The following is a 20,857-nucleotide window of genomic DNA, read 5'->3' as shown; positions in this document are numbered from 1 at the left end:
CCTGAGAAGATGAAATAAGGCCTACATCTGATAGTCACATGTGGCTTAGTATACAGGAAGATATGTAAGATGTACCTACCCTGTTACTGTGGAGGTGCAAAGCACTCAGTGGCATCAAGCCATCAGTGAGAAAGGCAGAGGGGAACCAGCACCAGGGCACAGCAATTCCTGTACACAATGATAGGAGAAGGATGTAGGAGAACATTTTTGTTAAGAATCCATACAACCTGGTCAACAGCATTCAGTTTGTAACAGCTATAACACCACCAGCACATGTTCCCAAGGAGCTGTAAGAGACAACTAAATGCTGCAAAAGGAAGATGTAATACTTGCTTACCAGTTGAGGAGGGTAGTAAACTTTATGTTCCTTGCAAGATTTCACTTGAAAGCATGTCAACATATAGAAAATAGTGCAATACTGATCCTCATTGATATTAGGCAATTTTAGTTTGGCTGTTTCAGCCCACAGTTTACTAATTGTTCATGCTGTAGATAGCATTTTCAGCTCAGCTGGTCTGACTGCAGAGAGCACCAGGGCCTCTTAAAAACTACCATGTGGCTGGCTGCATGTAAAGTGTAATTTTATAAACAAGAACATCAGAGAACTGCTAGTCTGAGGCAGTAGTACAAAACTGTTCAGCATGAATAGTCCTTAAGTCTTCCCATGCATGTAAAAAGTCACTGCCCATCCATAAATCAATGGTTTTTTGTTATGTACTGAACCTTTAACCACTTCTCATGAAAGCAGCAGGCTACCTTTTTGGCACTGTAGTCTTTAATAAATTGCTTTATGTGTCTGCATGGCCACTACCTTAACTCTTTTGCTTAGATTTTTCTTCTTTTGTTGGTTGTCAAGACAGAAGCTGTTACATGATAATACTTATGTTGGTGGCATGTTAGTCTTGCATTAGTAATAAAAATCAGAACATACCATTTATAGCTGATCTGGAAATACTAATGATAATTTATTTTGAATTATAAAGACAGACATAAATTTTCTCTTCTAGGATTGGTCTTTTCTAGCGGAAATGTCTTTCCTCACAGGAGTTGAAATGCAAAACTTGTCTCATTTTTCCTAGAAGACATTTCGGATTGCTAGACAAACAAGAGGAAGTTGTGATTCAGCATAATGAATGGTGCTGCCAACAGATTTTCCCTCCTGAGCTGAACAAGCTGCTTCCAGGTTCTCTGGAGCAACGTGGGTTGCAGAGTACCAGTATTTCCACATCTGCCCTTTGTGTGAATGGCCTCCCTGTGCCTGCAGAAGCTGGTAAAAGATAGCCGTGAATAAAACAGCCTAAGGTGCTTAATTGCATGCTTCCTAAGCATAATCCAGGAAATAAATGAGTGTTTCTGTATATGCTACCAATTTTGCATTTGTAAATTCCTGGAAATGGGTTGGTATGGTGTGCCAGACTCCCAGAATAGCCAATCTACACTTGCCCGTTGCATGCACTGGACATACACACAAGCTCAGCTGAAGCCCATCTTTCTCTCTGCCTACCTGTCACTCCCTGTAACTATGTTCCAGTTCCCCCAGCCCACAAAACTGGCTGCTGCAACTTTCAAGCCCAGAGGCCATTTGCTAACACAAGTTATGGTCTAAGCCCCCTCCCCCCGCAGTGCTCAGCTCCCTGGAGTAGGATGTCCTCTGGCTTCCAGACACTGGGCAACATCCCATGCCTCTGTGCATTGTGACTGATGTATTAGGAAAAGATAGCAGGAGCATGAGTGGTAAAGGTTGTACTGGATGGGGATACTAAAGACACACATTGCTCTGAGATAAGCATCCTCAGTGAGGAAGGATGTAGTTTTGCTGACAATCTTGAATGGAGGAGTCAGAATTATTATTTTCCAGCTTCTTTCCCCAACCTCCTTTATGCTGATTGTCACTATAAAAATATTTTTCCCAGGCTTCCTTGACAGAGAAAGCTAAGAATACTTAGCTGGAGTCTAAGAAACTGGAGACTAAGGCTTGCCTGCACCTGTTTCTGGGTGACAACACACAGGCAGTCCCTGCTGCAAATGGAGGAAGGTGCTCACCCTAACACATTCCTAAATTCCCCTTTTTTCATTGCCACATCCTCTTCACACTCTCCCTTCTTTCCCCACTCCTGCCCACAAACATTCTGCTTATTCTGGCCCTGCTTAATGACAGATTTTGGAGGACAATGAGACAAAGCTGGCAGCTCCTTTTGCTTCTGCCAGCCTTGGTGGTGACTGTACCTGGGGGGCAGGGCTGACCCTGCACCAGCCCTCTGCAGGCTGCAGCCACAAGTCCATGAGTTACCCCTCAAGTACAAACACAAAGCTACCTTTATTAGAAGAACAAGTCCAGGGCTGCAAAATGGTGATTGCTATCAGAATTAAGCTAAGTGCTGGGACAGTGCTTTTCTACTTTCCTTTTGATTAGTGGGTATGAACTGGGAAGTCTGACTTCCCACAAAACCAATGTGGCTGGATGAATACAGCTCCTGAGGTTTGACCGAGAATGAATCTGAAGGGTGGCTTTCGCCAGGAGGGTGTGGTTATGGAGTTGCCCTGAATTACTGCTTCCAAGTGATTTATTTACACCTTGTGTCATCCCAGGACATGGCTTAAACTGCAGGTGTTTTCACACCTAAGCACCAAAACGCAGCAACAAAGTTACTATTGCTCATATGCTGAACATTTGCAGATTAAGAGGCCTAGCAGCTTGTTATTGCACTACACAGTATGTTCCAGATTCCCTTTTATTCTCCTAAAATGGGTCACTTCATACAGATGAGACAAGTAGTTTTTGCAATCAAATGTCAGACATGCATGTTTACTTCTTGGTCTAAAACCTGTAATATAAGGCTTGCACCATGAGAATTTAATTTCTCTTCAATGAGGGCCAAAGGACAAGGAATGTTATGTCAGTCCCCTAAAGCCAGGATTCATCTTTAAAAATCAAGATGTACTTTGTTCTGAAGAGCAGTAATATTTTTTTGCACAATACGTATGAGTGATATGGCACTTTCTGTAGTGCAGGAACTGTAAAACTTTCAGAAATCCCTTTCTCTGCAAGTACCTACTGTCTTTTTCAACATCCAGCAGCAACATTTTTAACTGGATCAGTCAGTACCTCTGGACTCTGTTTGGCCTCTCTTCTGTTTAGCTCCTTGAAGTGCTGAGGCCTGCCAACTGAACATTATATATATATATATATTTAGTATCTGATGATTAGCGAACTATGTATGATCATTAGCAAACTATGTATGATCATTAGCAAAAGATATAGCTTAGATAAAATATACATTTTATAAATATATAAATATTTTTATAATACATATTATATATATATAATCATTACTGAAGGTATAGTGCATCCTTCCTTGCTTAGAGGCAGGGGGACATGGCCATGAAACCAGATGTTTGGTCTTGCTTGGGAACTGGTGGTTAAAATACAGTAGATAAAGGAAACTCCCTCCGTTCCTCCTTGAGACCTGGCCAGGCTTGGGCGGGATCTGAGAGGAGGGTGAAACCAGGTGTTTCTGCATTTGAAATTATCTGAGCTTTTTCATTCAATAGCATGAAAACTGGGCCCTTTTGCAGTGACTTGGGAGACTTCATCTACGAGGGGATGGTCTGCATAGGACATCCCAGTTGCTGGGACAGGCTCTCCAACTCCTCGCCACAACAGGGGCTCCCCAGAGACTGTGCATCTGGATGGTGGTAGCATATTAGGGCAGCTGGTGATGTCCCTACAACTAACCTGGAGTATTAATGATTAGGTGCATTGCATTGCTTATCTGTTTTATTGCTTGAATCAGAGTATCATAAGCTAATCCTTTTGTATGCGCATATTGCCTTATCTTCTGTATTAATTTGAAATGAACTGTAAATTAAGGTTATTTTCTGTATTGGTGTCTGTGTGCTGTCTATTGACCTCGTCAACTGGCAAAACATTCCTTCATTTCTGGTGCTTCTTTCATCAGAATAAGTGTAATCCAATGTAGAGGAATGAAGCTGGGTTAATTAATATTGATAACATACAGCTGTGGGCTGGCTTCAGGGGCAGTGGGTTGGCTGATGTAGACAAAGTGCAGCTGTGGGTGGTTCTGTTAAGTGGTTGGGCAGCCAATGAAGAGAGAGCAGCCAAGGAAGAGAGAGGAGGAAGAAGCAGAGAGAGAACACGTGCCCTGGATGAGGTGAGATGAGGAGAAGGCAGCAGAGGGACTGGTATGAAGAGTATGCTGGTATGAGATGGTAAAAGACCTTGTTGCAGCTTGATAGTCTGGAGAGTGCTGTGACAATCCAAGGGTGTGGGATGCTCTTTCCACACAGCCCATCTCATTGTGCCCTCTGGAACTCAACACTAAAGCAGCACACTTCAGGGCAGCTAAATGCACCAAAGAAATGTAACAGAAATCATGCCTACTACCCTGATGTTTTATAGGTAACTATTTTTTCAGCAGATGGTGATAACCAAGACAGCATGAGGACCAATATCTTTGCCAAGTACAAAGTCTTAAGAGAACAAGTCAAGTCAGACATGATCCAAATGTGCTGCGTTTGATGGAAATGTTACTATTGACCTCTTCGAGCTTTAGATTGGCCTCAAAGTTACTTTTTGGCATCTGTAGGATGAAGCTCAGGGGAAAAATGCCCGAAGTTAAATCTTTATATACACCCAAAGCTATGTTTTCCCCAGGGAACATTCAGAAATACCTGTCACCATTTCCACTGCAAGGCTAAAAGGAGGGCTACTAGCATCACATGAATTATAGCATCACCCTGTCCCACATAATAAATCCCTAACTGTGCTTCATTTTCTGCTTACACAGGTAAACACCAGCTGAATTCAACTGGTTATTCCTGACCAGGTAATGTCAAGCTAAAAAACACTTGCTTAAACTCCAAATGGCATAAATATTCCTTAAATTTATGCCTGGGGTTCAGTAATGATCTCCTGTTTGTGTAAAGCTCGTATAAATGAATTCTTTGACAAATGAAAACAGTTTGTAAACCTGTGGGTTTACGTGGCTCACAGTGGTCTAGTTCACACAAATCTTGAGCAGGACTACTACTGAGCAGCTTCTCTGTACAGGAGCTTGTATCACCGAGAACATAAGCAGGGCTGGGTGGCAGTGGAGTAAAGAGTCTGAAAACTGCTGGGCAAACAAAGCCAGGGGTGAAAAGCAAAAAGAAAAATGTTTTTAATTATTAAAGGTGAATATTTGGAGAAATGTGGTCACAGTATTTCTACAGATAACTTGACTAAAATGCTAATTCTTTGTTAATTGTTGCCAAGTCTATTATTTGCCTGCTTTCAGTATATTTGATTTTTCCAGCTCTTGTAGTCAAGACTGCACTCAAATATGATCTCATTAAAAATACCACATTTATAGTTCTCATCATTGATGAAAAAACAGTTGAATGTATGGAAGGTAAAAAAAAACGCTAAAATCACTTTCAAATTAAAATAAGTAGAAAATTACAAACATCTCACTTTAATAGCTTTATATTTTAATTCTAGAGTTTGGCAATATTGGCTGTGTCACACTTGCTAACAAACACTCCATTAAAAGCTCAACGAATGACTTCTCTTTAAGATTTCAGTTCTGAAATGGACAAAGATTATTACTTTACCCTGAATACCTCTGTTTTGTTGCACTTTAACTTAAAATCATTCACATACCTTTATATTAATTTATCTTTTCTTAGTCTTCATCTGCATAAATATTTGTTATTAACATAACCAATAGATTAATATTAACATTTACTTCCTTTAAGGAGCACCTCCCTCCTTCCCAACATCTTAGCATGTGGAGCCTTTCAGTAGTGCCCTATGCAAGATACCTGCACTAGTAAAGCAGTGTCTGGTACCCTGTATTGAAGCCTACATGCATTAAATACAGTGGAAACTTAACCTGAAGGAAGTGAAGGCTTCTACTCCCCTAGTTACTGTGTTTGTCAGTACTGCAATGAGACTGCAAACTCCCTGGGGTAGATTCAAGTCTTCTGTCTTATTCAGCCATGACTCAAATGATGGTACTCTGTAACTACATGAAACTTGGGTTGTATGTGATGCTTTGCAAAGCTTGCCCCAGACAAACATATTCACACGTAAAATATATGCTTTCTCTTACTCTAAGACTGTGTGATCACCCCACGTGTTTCTGAAGCTTCCATCTAACAAGTTCTTCTCCTTCACTTAAGAGATTTTACTTTGTATTATTTTATCTTGGAGTATTTTAGTAGGTGGTAGTTGAGCTTTTGATGTTTACTGATGAGGGAATTAGTCTACTAAAGATATTGTTTAAAAAAACCCCATATTATTTAAAGAAAAATTACTCAAAATTCATCCTTCTTCCTCTTCTCTTTACTCTTTTTACCTTTCAGACAAAAGCAGCTAAAAATACTCTCTCTGCATTTTCCTCCATGCAGGAAGATACATGAATATGAAAATAAAAATAGTTTATTTTTCACAGCAGGAAAAAAATGTAGACTCCATAGTTTTCTATAAAGTCTACATAAAGATTTCCTCCTGAACTTGAATTCTGGGGAAAAAGAGTTTTTAATCAAACTCCAAGACTTGTGCTCTAGAGATCACTCCAGATGTGACAAGCGCATGGGAATACTGCAGGTTAATTAAAACCAGTGATAGCTCCCTACACTAACTAGTTTTACAGGCATATGTGTTGTGCCGTATAAAACTATATGCTACAGGGACCCGACAGTCCCATTCCTTTTCCAGCAGCAAGCACACCAAGAGTGCTTCTAGTCATTGTCAAATGAACTTGGCACTGGTCAAACAAACCAGACCTGACATGCAGACCTGGGAATGAAAAATAATTGCTGTAAACAAAACATATAAAATCTGACTTCTGTTCAGTAGTTCTCAAGAAAATTACTGAAATGCTGCACCAGTGAATCAAAACTAGAGGATCAAAACAGGATAGGTAAAATCTGACTGGACAACATTATTCTTCTTATCCAAATTCAAGAGAAATACCAACAAGAAAAATAGTAAGAACAAGAGTTAAAGTGAACAAGGTGTTAGCCTTAATTCTATGAGAAACAAAGGCAATGGAAGTTTGGAGTAGGTGGCGAACTCAGGTGGGATTTTAGTCTCTGTGATATTGTGACTTCTGCACTGAAATCAACACTGAGATGCAGATTTTCTTGCATGCTTGTAATAAGCTTAGTACAGTACTGTGCTAGTGAAACTGCTCGATGATGACATTTCAGCTCACAACAGTGCTCTTTAAGCTTTGCAGCAGTCTAATAACTGTTGTCTAAGTGGTACAACCGCCATCTAATTCTTCAGGGGCTAGATGAACAGTATAGTTCACCTGATGTATACTACTATATAGCTCTCTCAACTGGTAAAATTCCTAGCTAGCTATCGTAACGTGATTCTGGACCCCTATCACTAAGACAACATCAGTTGTGATCTTCATCTAATGTATTCTACAGCTGCAGTGATTTTGAGTGTGTTCTTACTAGTCTAGCAGTAGCAAGTCCCAGATCCTTGAGAAAAAGATCTTACTTGCATTGTGGACAATGCTAAAGAACAAAATAAGAAATATGTAGCTGTCCATCTTAAGTGCCCTTGAAACAACTCTTCCAATGCCTCTTAGATCAGGCTTCATGCTTATACTTCACAGGAATGCACACCATTTTACAATCATGAAACAAATTCCTTATGTTATTTTGGCCAGAACAATTTTAAAAAATCACCACATACCCGTATCTAAAGGGACAACATAGAATCATAGAATGCTTGGGTTGGAATGGACCTTAAAGATTGTCTAGTTCCAACCTCCCTGCCATGGCAGGGACACCTTCCACCAGATGAGGTTGCTCAAAGCCCCATCCAACCTGACCTTGAACACTTTCAGGGATGGGGCATCTACAGCTTCCCTAGGCAACCTGATCAAGTGTCTTGCTGCTCTTACAGTAAGAATTTGATCCTAACATCAGATCTAAATCTACCCTGTTTCAGCTTAAAACCACTACCCCTTATCCTATTGCTAAATGCCCTTATAAGAAGTCACTCTCCAGCTTTCCTGTAGGCCCCCTTTAGGTACTAGAAGGCAGCTCTAAGGTCTCCCCGGAGCCTTCTTTTCTTGAGGCTGAACAACCCCAACTCTCTCAGCCTGTCTTTACAGGAGAGGTGCTCCAGCCCTCTGTGATTCACCAACTCACAGCCAATATTCAGTCCCATAACCAGTGTATACTGAATATGAATTCTTTTGAAGTTTGTTTATTCATTGCCTGAAAGGTAGCTTTTTTCTTCTCGAAGATGACGCATGTCTGTCGAGACTAATATGTGTAGGGTCAGAGAACAGTAGAGAGAAGTGGGCCACTACCTTGCCACCAGTATGCTCTTGTTTGGAGTTCATCCTGTGTGTACGGATAAGATGAAGGGACTCTGACCAAATTCCATAAGAAGGCCAACTTATGTCTCATCAAAACCTACACACATGTACCACTTTGCATATCACAAAGCATCACTGATGGCACAGAAAGTATCCAGGAGTGCGGAAACACTAGAACTCAGCTGAGCATGTCGGTTCTGTTGCAGGTGCATCTATGTGAAATTAATTGTTGCCAAAGGGCAAAATAACTAAAGAGCTCAAAGTTTTGCCTCAGGGGCTGCAAAGTTCTGGGGTTTCTGGAGAAGCTGTGAATAGCCAGAATTAAAAGCTAAGATATTTTTTCTGCCTTCAGCAATGCCTTACGCTAACCTACTTCATCCTCCAAAACATTATCCGTTCTTAGAAACCAAATACTTAAATATTCTCCTCTAGCTGCCAAGTAGGGCAAGACTTGCCCTCCTGCGTAGGTAAGGAGGAACGCTCTGACGGAGGTTTAGGATGTAGGATTTCCATAACTTCTTGGTTAACTTCCATCTTCCACAACACTGGATTTTGTTGATCTCTGTCCCCTCCACTACTCTAGACAACTTATTTTCAGCCAGCCCTAACCTATACCAAGACTGTGGAAATTTCTAGAGTCTAGGCAGTGACTATTCTGTTGTGATATCTACCATCTAGTGCCTATACACAGCAGTTGAAGAGAGTATAGCTAGAGATGATTACCAATGAAACTTAAAAATGGAAACCTTAAAAGTCCTAAACAATACCTCTACCCAGGTACTTTAGTTCTGTTTCTTAATTGAGATCTATTTATGGTTACATAGCTCATGAAATGTGAAGTTTAAGGATCTGGCTTCAAAGGGGTTGTGTAAAACTGGACACTATTTAAAAGAATAAACAAGCATATGATATTTTCTATGAAGAGCACTTTCTTTTGTTGAATTAGTGCTCAGGCTTAAGTTTCAAAGCCCATGTAACGATAATCCAAACACGGTGAGCAAACAAACAGGATCAAATAACTAGTTTTCAATTCTATCTGCTTATTCAGTACATCATGAGCACTGAACTCTACTCTGAGCAACAGAAAGAAAAGATGACACTTCTCATCCGAGGAGGATTCCACACAGAAATTTCTCAAGCTCAGTAGTAAATTGATTACACAGATAATTTTGCTGATCCTGGCAACCAGAGAAAAAGCAGACAAACAAATTTTATCTGGTGCTTCATTATCAGTTTAATGGCATCCCAAGGTTTATTAGCCTGCAACAGAAAAAATGGGTCAGAAAGAAATTACACCTTGGTAGAGGGAAGCACTAAAACAAATTTCCTTGTGAAGTAGCATGTATCCTAATTTTTCCCTTTTGCTAGAAGGATCCATTTTCGCCCTGTAAGTTGGCTAACTAAGAGCCAGTCATTTTCTACTTTATGTTAGGCCATCTCCATCACTTTTACCTTTCTTGTCTTTGGCTACTTAATTTTTAAGTGATCGCTTCTGAGTCTTGATATACTTCCCATACATTTTTTATAATAACATTGATAATGAAGTAGAAAAACTGATCACTTTATGTATGAACATCTCAGTAGACTAGTGAATTTTTGTCTCATTGTTTTGAGACTCCTGCATTGCCAAAGTTTAATTACATTTTCTATACCATCTGGCATCGTTCTCAGTTAGTCATGCTTTTCCTTAAATTTGTTCAATTTTCTGCCAAAAGCATCCCCAGTGCTTTTTGTTAGAGGAAGCTTACAACCTCCAACAACTCTCCTTCCTTTCTACCTCCTAGTTTATCTCTTACCACAGCTGAGGATGTATAATGAATACTTGATGTCGCATCAGTCTACGAAATCAATCTTAATGCTCTTAACATACTTGTCGATGTAATATTCTCCAGGCACACAATTAATTTGTAGACCTAGTGAAGAACATTGATTCTAAAGAGTGACAATAATTAGTTGAAATAAAGCCAAAGTCTTGTTCAAACCTCTCCTCAGTGCAACTTTTCTCCAAAGCTGAACAGTCCCATCCTTCCAACAATTAAAACACACGTGTGCATCTAACATTTGTGAGTTCTGCCATTTCTGACAGTATCTGCTTCATGCGCATTACATTCCTGGCTGCTGATACAGCCCAGTGGATGGAGTATTTATGGACAGGTGCTTGTGACGAAGTGTTCACAGAAACTATACTGAGATTATCTGTCTCATTGCATATAGCCATCAGCTCCTAACTGCCAAGCAGAGCTAAAAAAGGCAAAACAGAGGTAGAAACTTCCTTGTCTCAGCCCCAAAATACTGAACAAGTTTGGCCTCTGCCAGCGCTCAGGTGTCTTGTCAAAAGCAAAACAACAAGAGCCTAATGGTCAATGAAACCAACTAACTGCGACAGGCCAGTGCAGGAGGAGGTGAGGGAGTCCAGATAGTGGCAAATTTCACCTGTTCAATTTTTTTGTGTGCAAATAGAAGGCAGTAACTGACTTCTCGCCATTTGAATCTTCAGGGAGGAAAAAAGCAGATGTATCTGCTTATACTCCTGAACATGTGCTTCTAACCAAATGTGAACATGCAAATGGTGAAGGTCTGTCAGCCATGAGCCAAATGAGCTTGGATGAAGATGTCCTTGTGTCATCTGGCTTTAGCATGTAGACATATACAAAACATCAATTCCCATGGCAAAACTGGAGCCGTAGTCAACTGAGTTTACATTTTTTCATTATTCCACTTTGATTTAGTTAATAGAAGCTTTCAAATCAAACTAACCAGATCAAACCCTCTGAAACCTGTAAAATGAGCTAGAATATGAACAAGTGGGTGAGAGAGCAAGAGCAAGCAACATGTGCATGTATAAAATATCACAAAGGACTGACAGAGTTGCCTGTTAGTTCCTAAACGTTACTGGCAGCAGACCACTGTTACAACAGTAATATCCAGTGACGTACTTCCCATTCTCCCTCCCCACTGCACTCCGTAAAACGCTGGCTGTCCTCATGCGCAGCGCCGAATGCCTGGCAGTGAAACAGCAGTTAGGAATTAACTCTGTGTTGTAGGTCACAGCTGAAAGCCCACGCTAGCCTTGCAGCTGCCAGCTACTTCCAGCCCAAGATGTGTCCTCACAAGCAGGATTGTCACACCTTTGCAACACAACCCTACAGCCACGATTAGCCACTGGCCAATGAATGACTGACCTGCTTGATGAAGTCAGCTTGCAGCTACAAAGTTAGCTTTAAGGGCTTTTTTTATGGATGAGTTCTTCCTGTGCTATTGAAAATACTTTGATCTCTCTGGTTTTCGCACACCCTAAATTTAAATAAGCTGCTATAACAGAAACTATCTTTTTATGCCGCAGCTGAGCTTTATGGATTAAAAGGTTACAGGCATGAGTAGGAGGAAAGTAGGAATGGGAAGATTAGCTACCCCATTCATCTGCCTGCCTGCCTTGGCACAGACTCATGCACTAAGTCAAGAGAAACTACAACCTCAGCAGTCATGAAAAAGTGTCTGCATTTCGCTGGAGGGGGAAAAAATAGGAGACAGGGTTCGATTTCCAATTTCTTAAGATTTGATCATCTTCAGGGACCAGCCCTAGAAAACAAAGCCTATTCTCTGCCTTATTAATACTCTCATTCACACTAAGTAATTCTCCTCCCCCTGTCACACCAGTGTCTCTCAGATGTGATTTAAGTTGTCGCACTACAAACTGTTATTTTTTGTGCATGCTTTAGACAGGGAGTATCATAAACAACATGCTAGGTGATGGCCACAAGTTTGTCCCAATGTCAAGCTCTCTGAGCATGCTGGACTCTGAGCTGGGCAAAGAGCTCTTTAGCTCTGGGCAGCAGCCTGTGCCGTGGTCTGGGGTCCAGTCAATGCCCGGCATGGCTCCTCATGAAGCATCCTGGAAGACTACCCCCTGCAAGATTTGTGGTCCAGCTGCTCTCTCTAGTCTTGGTCACATTCAGCTGCTGCCACCCACTGAATTTTCACCACCTGTGATGCCCAGCTAAGGGCCTCCACCAGCCAAGGACCTGCAACAACAGCTTCTTCAGCCCCCACAGCCCTTGCACAGTTCATCTCCGGAAGAGCCAGTCTGAGGATGTCTGTAATAGTTCTTAAGGTCTCCAGTGGCATCCATAGAATTTAATTTATTCTGTTTCACAGAGAGCTGAGCATGGAGGGCATCAGACCTTAAAAATCCATTTGATGATTCAAACAGCCCAAAGGACAAGGCTGTAAGGCTGTCCTCCTGTGAAGATACTACGATGATTTTGTCAACATCAAGACCTTAAACAGGCCCTAGTATATTTACTAATTCCAGCTACAAACATGAACTGCTACAGCATTTTGTTTCCAAATGTTTTAGAGATAAATGGATTTGGTTTTTCTCATGAACAGCCTAGAGCAGATAAGTAAACAACTAACATTGACTTTGTGTCAGATTTACAATTTTATTTTATTTTTTAAGCCCTCAGAAAACCAATTACCTAAATCCTAAGCTAGTTAGGAGAAAAATCAATCTTCCAGTCTCCAGGCCATTGAGGCTTGTGAAGTATCTGTCTGAGGGGGACACAAGACTGCCCTTGTGTATGATGATGTGCCTGCCACAAGCTCTTTCTGGTTTTGCTGCTCCAGCTCTGGCAAAAGTCAGTTACCAAAGTCCACCAATAAAATCTCCACCAGTCAATCAGAGCTGCTACTGGAGTGTTATGGAAGAGCAGGAACATGCAACAGTTATGCTAAAGTTTGCATTTTCAAAGGGCTACACAAAAGCTAACAAACAACGGGTCAGAATCCCAACTTACGCGATCAATATTACTCAACTTCAGCTGAGGGTCATTTTCTCTAAGAAAATGAAGGGTAAAAAAAAACTTCAGAAAGTCCTATAAATATTGCCAAGGTAATGCCAAGGCAAGTTCTCATGCAGCTCACACAGATACTAAGAACAACATGGATAAGAAAGGATTGCAGACTATTGCAGCTTTGAGCTCACCTCATGTTGCTGTCTCTCCTGAAATAAAGCACTGGTCAACTAAATGAGAACTGGGATACCAGAGCTCAGTTTTGATGACAAATGAAGAGGAAGGTCTATTGCATTGCACCTGCAATCCAAACATCTTGGATTATTTCCTCTCCTTTCATGTCAGTGATGGCAGCGTAACAGAAGAATTAAGCATTTGTGAGAAACACCAAGCTACAGGCAGGCACCACACACTGACTATCCCAAAGCAGCAATCAGCATTTTTTAGTGTGCAACTTTAAATGTTCATTAGGTGCTAACTCTCTAAATTGCACATCACCCTGTAGGAATCCCTGGTTAGATGTCTACTAAAATAATGAAAAGGAGAGCTGAACACCTGCATCCATCTCTGCATCCTCAGACCTTATCCCCAGGTGCTGCTCTCCCCAGAAGTTCGTAACCCACTGCCCATGCAGATGTTTAGTTCCCCAGCACCAAAGGCATTAGCTGCTAGTACTGCCCCTCAGAGGGGCTTAAGAGAGAAGTAAAAGGAACAATGAAGACACTCCCAATAAAGACTGGCAGTCACTATGTGGTGCTACCATGTGATCACTGGATAAAAGTTGAAATGTAGGATGAAATCCCATGGTTGGGCTGGCATATCGTACATTTTTTTTCTATACTGGCTTTTTATAAAGTACAAAATTAAAATGTTTCAGACTGCCTGGGCTGCAACAGCTTCACAACAGTATTCATTTGGTTCACTGTCACATCCTAATAAACATCACAGTCAGTAAGTTTTATGCCAGTTGCCTGTATCCTTTGGCTCACCTTCTGCAGAGCTTGCCTATTCATCATGACTGTCATCGTTAAGCCAGAAAGAAGCCTCTTTTGCTTACATTTTCACCATGAGTATTTATATGCAGAGACCACATTTATCATTTTTATATGTTAATTTGTTAATATGTGGCCAGTGGTCTTAGGACAGTTGTTGCGAGGTTTGGGCAGACTGATATAAATGTGACAGAATATTTTAAAAAAGCATTCAACATCTGTATCTAACAGAGCTCTTCTCCCAGCCCCCAAAGGGATATCTGTGCATGGCCATTTCTAAGGTCAGGAGTTTGAAAGCTGGGCCAAGTGACACCAGTGGCCATTTCCACTCCCACCTTCCACGAGGAAGGAAAACACAGCTTCTACTTCTTTAAACTGTTCCTTCTAAAATGATACAGAACATTTGAACAGCAGCTTATCAAGATCCTCTGGCAATCCACATGACCCACAGATTTTTTTCATGGCTTTGACTATTTTTCCACATTCTAGCAGTCCTCAATCTTGCAGGGATTTCCCCAGGGCATGACACATCTCCACATCTCCCACGGAACAGCCAACATAAAAAATCAGTTGAAATAAATTCAAAAAATTGAATATCAGTAAAACAGTCCATCAGAGCCAGTGTGCTCTATCCAAGCTACCATGGTTCTCCACATGTAGCCATGACAGTTAGGCAAGGATAGCTGGTTTTCAAAACTCAGCAGTTTTTTGTAACAAATCAAACAAGATTCATTCAATCTTAAAAAAAAAATATTAAAAAAGAGGTGTGTGGGGTGGGGTGGGGTGGGGTGGGGAAGGCACTTGCTTGGCTTCCGCAGCTTGGTCCAAGTACATGAACACAGAAAAAATATGGAAATGTTCACATGACTATCCTGAAAGTGGTTTGTGGGTTTGAGAGTCATTCAGTCTGGAGCAGAAATAACTACAGAAACAGTAAGTAGCTGGCAATTCCACGGGCCAAGCAGCGAGTATTCATGGCAGGACCTGCAGGAAATAGTATGTGAACATGCCATAGCCAGAAAGATCATTATATAAATAATTCAGTGCATTATTTTGGAAAACAAATATAGTGAAAAGTTATGGATGAGGATAATACATAATGACAGGGTAAAATTGCAGCTGATTTCCCTTGTGCACAAGTGGTTGGATGTCTGACTTTGTTAGAAATGTTGATAGTTAAGATATAACTCAGTAAAGATCTGGAAGAATCAAAGAACAAGGATCCAAGATCTGACGAGCATTTAGGGATTGTTTTATGTGTTGTCTTTGTTTTGGTAATGACAGCAATGATTAATCACCACTAAATATTGTTGAATAATTAAAACCAGATGATATTTCTGTTCTCTTTTAATAACATTATTTTCTCTTCCTCATTTATTTTCTTTAAAACAAATGTCTACCAGTCAGTTAATTAGTGTTATTTTTCCTAGGATCCATCCATAACAAGAACACATGAACTCTTCAGGTGAAAGTAATTTATAGACTACATTACCCTAAGTTATTTTCTATCATTTTGTCCTTGGGAGAGCAGTGTCGCAATGACAACCAACAACTTAGACCAAGAGATGTTAAGACTGTTCATTTCCTGAGTTCCGCTAACAAAAAACCCTCACCACTCTATTAAATAAAAATGAATGACAACTATTACCCATTTTATTATTTTCGTCAAGGAACAGACACTACTGACAACAAAATCCTCAGTTCAGTGAGCTGTTAATTACTCCAGAGCATAAATCCCAGATCTGTGAAGTCTCTTATTGTCTAAAATGTGTTTCTTGTAATGATGTTGCTGTGGAAAGAACTTGATTCTGAGTCAGCCTGAGAGGGCACCTCAGATATTCATGAGAAGCATTTACAGAGGAAAAGGTTGGCTCCCTCCCATAAAACTTAACATTTGGGCATAAACTGACAAGAGTTTTTTACTCATTTCATGGGTCAGTCTGAGGATTGGTACACTTTGTCCAAGCTGCATGTATGCGTTACCACACTGCTTATAGGGCTGCTGTGTGCAACGACCTGCAGTCAGGACTTCACTATAGCCACTGGGATTTTCATACAGAACCCCTGAACCTGCTTTTACAACACAGTAACATTTGCTTCCTTACATATTATTTGGTGAAAATTAACCTTGCATATCAATTAGAAGAGTAATAGAGGAAGAAAGGAAGTCTTCTCAAGCAAAGTTCAATTTTATGCTTCATTTTCAATACTTTTTAAAAGCATTTACAGTTAAATTGTAGTGAAAAATGTGACGCAAGACTAGGACTTTTGATCACATCAAACTGATGCCTATTTTAATGCATTTTTTTTAGAAGACAGGCTTTCCTGGAAACCTTGGAATAATCTAGAGAGCTAGAGATGTGACTGTTGCATCAAGTTACTGCTTCACTTCAATTTTAGATGACCTTCCTGGTATCTCTATATGCTGAGTGTTATGAAAGCATAGAGCATTTCATGTTTGCATGCCTCTACATGTGCTTAAAAAGCAGACAAAACAGTTAATTTAACTTGGACTATTATCTTATCACATACAGCTTTTCCTTTATTACCCTTAATTTAATATATATATTTAAATACCATATATATATATATATATATATATATATATATATATATATATATATAATAAATACCTTAATATAAGCTTTTATTCCATCACTGGTAAGCATTGTAGCTTGGCGCTTAACTTATTAAGAAGAATTTTATAATTTCAGAGAGAAATTTATTTCCATCCTTGGGAGGCTTTCAATATTCTGTATGAGAAATTTGTGTTAGAGTGTGTTGAAATTAACCTGAACTTTGGCAGTGGGCAGAGGCTGAGTGTTGTGCACGATTTTTTATCTCTTTTACCCTAAATCCTTGGTATGGTTTGGGGCAGGGAGGCTCGTCTTAATACTGTATCTATCATTATTTTATTCTTAAACCAGCGTCTGGTGTAATGCAATGTTTCTATCCTTCTGCCAAGCACAAATTTTTAATGTTTTTTACTTTATTTATTCTCTAAAAAAATAAAATAAAATAGAATAAAAATAAGATATCTCTGTATTCTCTGGAACAGTACTTGACCTGATTGCCTATGTAAATATTTACTTATTTTCCACAAGTTAACAGCAGAAGTTAACAAAAAGAATGCTATTTTTAATTTCAGACTTTGAATTTTTAAATAATTACATCTCTAGGCACCATACAATAAAATGTGATATAGTGCAGACATGCTTGCTTCCGAAGTTTATTGCAGCTGAATGGGACCCAGCAGCTTGGTCCTGCCACATGCTGTTGGACTGGCCCAAGAACAGCATCAGTCACATAACACATGGAAACTAAGATAGCTTTCTTCAAAGCTCCAGACCGGAAAAACCCCACATTTTTGTAAACTTTGTGACAGAAATGAAGCACAGCAGCAGAAAGTGAGGCATGCTCAGCAGGAGGGAGTTTCATCAGGCACAAATCCTATGAACTATCACAAGCAGAAGAAAGAAAAAAAGAAAACTGTGCTTTCCTGGTAACCTTCCCAGCATACAAAGTCTACACCAGGAGCTTTCCACCTACTTCCAGCAACACTCAGAGCCGTTTTTTTCCTGTAGGGATGTGGTCTGAACACCACAGCAGGAAACCCTTGGCCATTTGCTTTCCTAATGTAAGAATCATCAGTATCAAGCCCTGGTATTACCCTTTGACACATTTGACATCATGAGCATTTGAAATGATAAGTCTCCTAGCAAACACATTTGCTGTCACTAAGGCCTGTAACTAAGGTGATGGATTTGGTACGGCCTCTACTTTGGACCAGGTGTGAGGGACCCAGTGAGGCATTCAGACATCTTCAGTGCACCACACATTAAGATGTACCTTAAAGGGTCTCAAAAAACAACTCAAAAAAGAAAAATGTTCCACCTTTATTGCACTGATTTGGTTTCCACATGCTCACATGGCACTGCCCCGTAGGACAAGAAGCTGTATCCAGACTGCAGGCGGTCAGCTCCCCACCCAGCCTCTAGGTCCAGCCACCAAGGTGTATCTAATTTTCACTGGCTTTTTCTGTGTGACATCTCTTTTTCCTAAAACTCTCCTGAGGCCTCATCATCCTACGTCATTAACTTCCCTTCCCTTGGAATAGGTAAAACATACTAGCTCTGATCCAGACTTACAGCTGACCTCTGAATTTACTGACTTTATGGAGAGGTTTGCCACGGACTTTGATTGGGCCAAGGTTTCCCTGCTCTTAAGCGAGGCCCCACTGCATCGGCCATCATTACCTTACTGCTCCCTGACAGGGCCACCTCTGTAGGCTCTTGGCAAGATCACTTATTCTGCACACTTACAGAAATACACTTGGAAACCCATTTTACAAAATTGCTAAATAGAAATGCTAATAATCCTAACAAACACAATTTATACCAATTAAACTTAGTTCCTTTGTGCCAGCTGACAAAACTAGTATCAAACTCTTTCTGATTCATCACTTGGTATTCAGTTATTTTGTGCCAAGTATTTGGTGGCTAATTTTATTTTGACTATCTCAAGCCTTAGAAATTCAAAGTCAGCCAGAAATGGCTCATACCTTCATTGTGGCCGACTAAGCAGGTTTCTAAAGGGTTCAGATAAGATTACAGAATGCCCAAATTCAAGTTATACTGTACCTACACTACAGATTAATTACCACAGCTCTACAGCAGGACAGAGATTTGCAAAAATTAAAATTTTGCTAACCATACAGTCAATCATATAAAAAACTTAAGTGAAGTTCTTTTTTCACTCTGTGATTGTTTCAGTGACTTTTGCATACAAGAAGGACAGGTTTAGAGACTGTGGAAATGCAGGCTGCAAACGCATCTGATCAATGAAGTAACAGAGACAAACCTAGAAAGCCAGGAATGTACATGCTGTTTGCAAGCAACCTGCCAGGCAGAAAGTCAGCACTTACTACACTGATATTTATGCACTTGGCAATGGAAAAAAATATTGCTTCAACCGTGCATCCACACAAATACAGAACTGCACATGTTCCCAAAATGCCAGCAGTAATTAACCATAAATGCTTCTAAGACTGATAAAGCTGAAACTTATATAGAAAGTATGTCTGTGGCATCGTCCTGTGGAATTGTGGAACTAGTGTTTAGCTGTGGAACTAAAAAGTATCTGGACCACCCATTTCAAGGTTAGGTACTTAAAACCATAGCAGAGATCAATGCAAGTGCACCAAGTGCTGCTACTCAGCACTTCTGGCAGTACTCCATCCTCAGGGGACAGTGCAACTGCTTTCTAAAAGGTCTTAAAAAACAGAAGTACCTTGTATCTCTGTGAGCTTAAAATGAGAGTCATCTTCATCCTCTCAGCAGACACTGTCTCTGCTTGGGACAGAACAGGTAGAAACAGCTCTTTCTGGAATTGGAGCAGCCTGCACAGAGGCACAATGCCCCATGAAGAGAGATGGCACAGGTCTGGTTACTCTTTGAGAAACCTCAACGTGGGTTTGGTTAGATGTTGTCAAGGAACAAAATGTCTGAGGAAAAGATGGGTTGCATTATTGTCATAGTGGATGAAGATTTCTGCTGCAGTGAGACTTGCTTCTGACCCTGGTCTTGCTTGGGGTAGGCTAAGTCTCTGCAGAGGGGAAAGAAAACTTACTGCAGAAAACACCAAGATGTGGAGGGAAAAACAGTATTTACAGAGAGATACTTGCAGTTAGGAGCTCTTTAGTAGCTCAGACAAGGACATAGCAAGTCATACTGACTCCTAGCTAAAGAAAGAAAATACCCAAACTCAAAATGAGAGGTATTTTAAAGACTACCAGTGGATTATTATCAAGCGGTTTTATTTTCCTCCATCACTTTGAGGACTGGATCTCTTGGATGCAGAAGAGAAATCTGCTTTAGAAAAATGTCTTGATGCTCACTTACCTAGTTGGGAGAAAATAATTTCTTCTACTGGCTAAGGCTTTATGGCATGAACTTCTGTAGCTATTTACATGAAAAAAAACCTCTACTCTCAGAGGATCAATTCTGTACCCATTGCTCTGTAATACTGGAAGGAAGGAAGAGGAAAGGAGGGACAGGAATGGAAGAAAAGCCTGGGGGGAAAAAACAACAGAACAAACCAAAAGGAAAAACCCCTGAAACATTACAGTCTTGCAGCCATTTTACAAAGTTACAGATTGATAAGAGACCTCTGACAAATGCATGGAGGAAATGGATCACAATGTCAGTGATACAAAGCACAAGATATTGAGGCACTGGGAATTAATGTTTGGTTATAAAATGTTTGGTTATAACTTACTGTATCAGTAGACCAGCAGATGGAAGAACAGACTTCCATGTGATGCATTACCCTAGCACATTCAAAGTGACTATTTGAACACAAAGCCGTGGAGACAGACTTTTTGATCAGATGTTTACCCTTTTTCTGTTAAATTTTTAATACAAGAGAAGTTGACATACAGTTTTATGATACCTGCTTTTGCTTAGAAATTATGATGTAGTTACAGAATAGCATTGGAAACTATGAACAGCATTGTTGCTTGACCATAGCTTGTTAAAAATTTAAACTTAACAGTATGTCTCTTGCTGAATGTATTGCTTTACTAGAACATGTCACCTCAATTCTGCAGAAGCAGAAATGCATTGTTTTGTGATGCAGAAGAAAGTACCAGGTACTTGTAACCCATTTGCATATTCCCAATCCTTAAAACAGCTTCTCTGAACTCATGGTAGTAAACTCAAAAGAT

At 40.2% G+C, this 20,857-nt stretch overlaps 1 protein-coding gene across 1 annotated transcript in view; it reads right to left on the bottom strand.

Moving 5' to 3' along the window:
- Nucleotides 1-16,728, bottom strand: part of MARCHF3 (membrane associated ring-CH-type finger 3) — a 43,849-nt gene extending 27,121 nt beyond the window's left edge. The window contains 2 exon segments of the mRNA XM_080372407.1: nucleotides 80-168; nucleotides 13,145-16,728. The gene's annotated coding sequence lies outside the window, so the exon portion shown is untranslated.
- Between the last annotated feature and the right edge of the window lie 4,129 nt (nucleotides 16,729-20,857).

The sequence above is a fragment of the Falco punctatus genome (genome assembly GCF_963210335.1).
Source record: "Falco punctatus genome assembly, chromosome: Z".
Classification (NCBI taxonomy): Eukaryota; Metazoa; Chordata; class Aves; order Falconiformes; family Falconidae; genus Falco; species Falco punctatus.
This window is presented reverse-complemented; position numbering and strand designations above follow the sequence as displayed.